The sequence below is a fragment of the Cryptomeria japonica genome, chromosome 11 (genome assembly GCF_030272615.1).
Source record: "Cryptomeria japonica chromosome 11, Sugi_1.0, whole genome shotgun sequence".
NCBI classification, from domain to species: domain Eukaryota; kingdom Viridiplantae; phylum Streptophyta; class Pinopsida; order Cupressales; family Cupressaceae; genus Cryptomeria; species Cryptomeria japonica.
This window is the reverse complement of record NC_081415.1, coordinates 722,603,472-722,609,479: the sequence shown is the minus strand read 5'-3', so window position 1 is coordinate 722,609,479 and position 6,008 is coordinate 722,603,472.

Here is a 6,008-nt window from a genome sequence, read left to right as displayed (position 1 = left end):
AAGATGTATTTTATAAAATATATGGAAAGATTTTCTTGTGGAGGTATTTATTTTTAATATTTTTTTAGTATATATAAATTGAATAGATGTTTAAAAAGAATTATTTTATATAAATTTTATAAGAATTCAAAAAATATTAAAAAATGCTGACAAATATTTTTAGGATTTTGTTTTAAAATTAAAAAGTGCAGTTTGGAAATAGACTTAACATAAAAGTTTCCAAGAATAACCAAAAAAATAAAATAAAATAATGAAGTTAAATTTGTATTAATTTATAATGATAATTAGTTGAAAAAATGATAGGTTTTTAATGATATAAGGTTTCCACAATCCATAGAATTTAAGAAAAAAAATGATAAAATAAAAATAAAAATTAATCTAAGGTTGCGTGAGTAGCCAAGTTGGTGTGAAGGCGAGTTGTGAGGCGTAGTGTTAGGCTAATGATCCTGGTGTTGGGCATCAACTCTAGTTCGATTCTCGCCAAGATTACCACAAACCCTTTTTGAGGCCCATTAAGGGGCCTAACTAGGTTTATTCAGTTTTGGATAAGCCAGCAAAGGTTGCCTGGGAAAAAGCAATGGAGGGATGGTAGAAAATTAACTTTGATGGGGCGTCGAAAGGGAACCCTAGGCCGTCAGGAGCAGGTTTCATTATTCGAGATTGGAAAGGGGATGTGTTAGCTTTGGGAGCAAAGAAATTGGATAATGGTACAAATAATGTAGCAGAGACTTTAGCAGCTTTAATAGCTATTAGATTTGGTAGGAAACTGAGGGCATTCAAAATTCACTTAGAAGGTGACTCCTTAATTATAATTCAGGCAATTATGAAGGGGAGTATTGAAGCTTGACATCTACAAAACCCGATTGTTGAAATAATGGAAGAGTTAGCCTATTTCGAGGACTTTTGTATAACCCATGTTAGGAGATCTGGGAACATGGAAGAAGACATTCTTTTGAAATGGGCTTTAACTTTTGAAGAGATTGGTGAACTAAGTGTAGCGTCGTAAAATTGCGACACTTGCAATTTCGACTGCATTTGGGTCTTCACGATGGCGGCGCAACGTTGAACCTGAATGGAGACCCCGAAACCTGTTTACGACATCAAAAACTGCATCTTTCTGCACCTTGGCCTGATCCTCCTTGCACCCTACTGTCCCAGGAGGTGGGACCATGGCGCCCTGGTCCCTGGCCCTATTTTGGGCTCGGTCTCTTGTTGGGCATTAGGTCTTCAAGTTTGCAATTTGGAAAATAATGCTCCTAGGTCAGCCTAAGGTCGGAAAAATCAGTCTCCTAACCCTAATTGACAAGTATATAAACTACATTTCCCCTCCCAGAAAGAGGAGGGTGAAAAAAAACATATGTGTGCAAGAGGCGGAAGCGATAGGCAAACATTCAAACATTCAAGCATTCAAGCATTCCTTCAAGCAATTGAGCATTCTAGGTCTCCATTCAAGGCTAGGTGTTGCATTCAAGACAAGGATTCAACCATTGAAGAGGAGATCACCTACAACATACAACATCATTACACCTTCGCATGTAAGAAAACAAACATTCTTACAACAAGGTATCAAGACTTGATTACATTACAAACACTTACATTTACAGCATTCTCATTTCTTGGTTAATTCCAAAAATCGGGGTTTGACCTGAAGGCAAACCCCTAATCCCTAACCCCCCAATCGTCCTCTCTTTTCTGTGTGTAGGTTGCAGGTATGCGGCTATAATTGAAGATCTGGAATCCTTGTGCAAAGATGAACAGATCCCCCTTCGTTTCGCGGATTTTTCGGAGGACCGTGTGCACTCCGGGCGCCATCGTCCCGTCAACTTTCGCTCAAACTTGCAGGACAACATCATCTCGACATTTTACTGCTAATCCGTAGCTTCATCTCGTGTCCCTATCTCCGTCTACAAGCGAATCTTTCTTACTTTTACATACACTCCTAGTTCAATCCTTCTATCTACATTCTTTACAAAAGAGGGTATCCTTGTTGTCTCAACCCTTGAAACTCATTTAGAATTCAATCTTGCATTGTGTGGGATTGGATCTTGTGAGTTTCAACCCCTCTTTTGAATGTAAAGTCTCTCCTAAGTGAAAACCGTCAATCTTAGTGACCTCCTTTCTCTCTCCTTGGAGTGGGGGAACACCTAGGGTTCGATTTTCTGCTTTACATTTTGGTGAACCCGACGTGAACATCCTAATTCTGATTATTCATGGTTAGATCTGAAAATTTTTTGCTTCCTTAATTACATTTCCATGTTTGATCTTTTGCAAATTTTAAGAGGTTAATTGCATAAAAAACCCTAAATTTTCTTTTTAGTAATTGAGCTTGTGAAATGTTTAATTGTTAATGCTTGTTTCAGATCTACCCTTCTATTGCAAATTGTCAAATCATATTTGTGCTTTAATTCTGAAAATTAAGTGGTTAAGTGTCCAAACCCTAATTTTTAAAACCCTCTTGATTCAACCTTTGACCGATGATTTCACTGATCAAAACACCTCCAAATCGGCTGTAACTTTGGATTCCGCAACAAAATCATAATATCTCTCATCCCTGAAAATTTTGAAAAAAAGTTGCGAGGACCGTGTGCACCCCGAGCGCCATCGTCCCCGACATTTTTTCTGAAATTTCGGGAGCTAGATCTTACTGTATTTTTCTGCTAGAATCCAGAATCTTGGCTGATTTCATCAATTCTAACACTTTCAAAATTAAAGTCAAAGTTGGTCTAGTGATTGCTTGGATTAAGGCTTATAATCATTCAAAAATTGTTGAAATTGAAATTTTGTGTTAAAATTGTATTTCTTACTGTCCTAAATCTGAATTTCAAAGCTTGCATTGCTTTTAGTATTCCCTCTAAAATCTTAAAATTCAAAATTTCAGTTTCCCTCTCTTTTTCAAGATTCAAATTTTGCATTTTTCAACAATCTTGGTAGGGTTCAATTTTGAGATTGCAACTTTAATTTGGCCTATCTACAGATCGTAAAATCACTCAATTTTTTCAGATTAGCTTTAAAATCATCATAACTTTCATCCTTGAAAATTTCGAAAAAAGTTGCGAGGACCGTGTGCACTCCGTTCGCCATGGTCCCCGACATTTTTTCTGAAACTTCGGGAGATTGTCATGATTGCATTTAACAGCTTAAATCTAGGAGATTGGCTGATTTTATTGAAATTTACTACCTCTAAATTCGAAAATAAATTCAAAATTCAAGATCTCAATTTTCAAGATAACAATTAAAATTAAGTGCTACCCCCTTGGCCCTAATTTTCAATTGTGCCTACCTTTTTTGGAAGTTGTGTTTCCCTCTTCTTTCACAAAGTTCAAATTGGATTATCATTATCTCATTGTTCAATTTTGCCAACTTTATTTTCAAAATTCAAAATCTTCTCTCTCTCTCTCTAGTGCATGAGTTTTACAACAATAAGCCCTACTTACACTATTCCCATTAGACAAAGCCTTAGAATTAAGTCTTTCCAAGGTTTAATTACCGAGGAGATGGAACCTAATTTGAATGGCCTTTTTAACGAGGACATGGGTAATTCCTCTAATCCTCTTAATGATGAAGAAGCTCTCCATGAGGTTTCTGTAGAACAACTTTCAAAATTGGATAACCAATTTGATGATTTTCAGCAATGGATGTCTCAAGAATACCCCGATAGTCAAGCTCTTTCATTAATTGAGGGTCTAAAACGTATGGTTCAAAGTGATAAGAATGGAATTGATATTTTACGTAGTATTGCACACATCGTGGATTCGAATGTGATGCCTATGAAGAGTTGTGCCGAAACTTTAGGTTATACACAACCTCCTACTCAAGTCAATCATTCTACCCCTTTGACAACTTCTATTGCTAGTATACCTACTTTTACATCAAACATAATGACTACTTCAATACAAAACATTCCACCTATGATCACCAGTCATGGGGGCAATCCTTCTTCTTCAATCAACCCTCTTCCTTCATTCAATCCGACTTCTTCATTCATTCCTTCAATAAGTGTCCCTATTACATCTCCACAAATGAACATGACGCAAGGGGGCAATTCATTTAACCATTTCATTCCTCCTTGTAGTGTTCCTTCTTTCCAATCATCTCCTATGACTAACTATCATAGTGTCCCGCCACCTTACTCTCAATCAATACCTTCTTTCAATAACATAATACCTCCATCACAATCTAACATGTCTAATATGAACTCTTCGACTGAAGCGACCATTAACAATCTTGCACAAACTGTCTCTTCTTTACAGCAATAGATTGCCTCTATGAATCAATCTAAGTTTAGTGTGCCCACATTTGATGTTACGAGCCCACTTTCTCTTGACATTGTTCGAGCTATCCCCCCTAAGCATGTTGAAATCCCGCAGTTGGAACTTTATAATGGTAAAGGTGATCCTCTAACACATGTTAAGACCTTTCAAACAATATGTACCGATTTTGCTCATGACCAAAGGTTGCTTGCAAAACTGTTTACTAGAACATTAAGAGATAAGGCTCTACAATGGTATTGCTCATTGCCTTCCTATTCTATTACTTCTTTCCAACAACTTGCAAATGCTTTTATTCAACAATTTCAAAACAATATAGGTCCTAAAGTTACTTTGATTGATTTAATGCATTGTAAACAAGGTGTTAAAGAAAAAGTGACTGATTTCATTGGTAGATATAAGCATTTATGTGCTCAAATTTCTTTTCCAATACCTGACAATGATATTCAAAGAATCTTTATTCCTAATTTACAAAAAGATATTAGAGAAAAACTTCTGTTTTCTGAGTTTACTTCTTTCCAACAGTTGTGTGCAACTCTTCACAATTATCAACTAACTGTGAGTCAAATGGAACAAGCAAATCCTATGGCTCCAAGTGATAAGGGTGATAGTAGTCAACAACCATTTGGGAAGTTTAAACCGAACAGAGGGTTCATTAAGTTCAATGAAAACATCACCAACAACAATGTGAATGCAGCATCAGGTGTGCCTCCTATTTCTAAGTTTTTCAAGAAAGAAAGAGAGTTTACTCCTTTGAATGAATCATTGCATAGTATTATGAATAAGTTATTGGAACAAAATGTGCTTACTCTCCCTCCTATAAATCAAATAGATCCTGCAAAGATTAATTCACCCTATTTTGATAACAAATCTTTTTGTCAATTTCATCATCAACCTGGGCATGATACTGAAAAATGTTTTTCTTTAAAGGGTAAAATTCAAGATTTGATTGATAATAATACTATCTCTGCTTCAGGTGTGAATGATAAAGGCAACACATCTGTAGCTCCTCCTAACCAAAATCTTAAGATTTTTACTGATCCATTACCTTCTCATACCTCTAATGTGATTGAGACTAATGATTCCTCTTTCTCACCTGACGGTCTTGTGTCTATGACTCCGAATGTGATTAACTTTGTGGAGCAGCAAAAAATCCCTAAAGAACCTTCCATCACATTTGATTCCAGTGAAACTATCAGGGCACCTGATGGTCCTTTATATATAGTTGCAAAAGTCAAGAATACACCTTGCTATGGAGTGCTTATTGATCCTTCTTGCATGGTTAATGTCATTACTGAAGAATTTCTTTTTACTTTGCAATTGAATCAAGTGATCTATGACAAAACAAATGTGGTTGTGAAACTATTTAATGCATTTTCTTCTCCTGCAATTGGTTCTATTACACTACCTATTGAGGTCCATAACAAATCCCTTGATGTGAGATTTGCTATTATTCCATCATCCGAACAATTTCGTGTGAAGCTAGGCTATCCTTGGCTATCTTCCATGAAAGCTATTGCTTCTCCTATTCACAAGTGTTTGAAATTTCCCATAATGGTGAAGTTGTTACTGTCAATCATAGTCTCTTTAAACCAGCTGAAAGAACTTCTAGCGTTCCTATTGATTATTTTTGGCCTAAACAATTTCAATCTCTTCCACCGCGAAGTGATCATCTTTTCAAATCTTATCAAAAGTGGAAAAAATATATGATCCTATCTCTAAGTGAACCTAGAACACCCA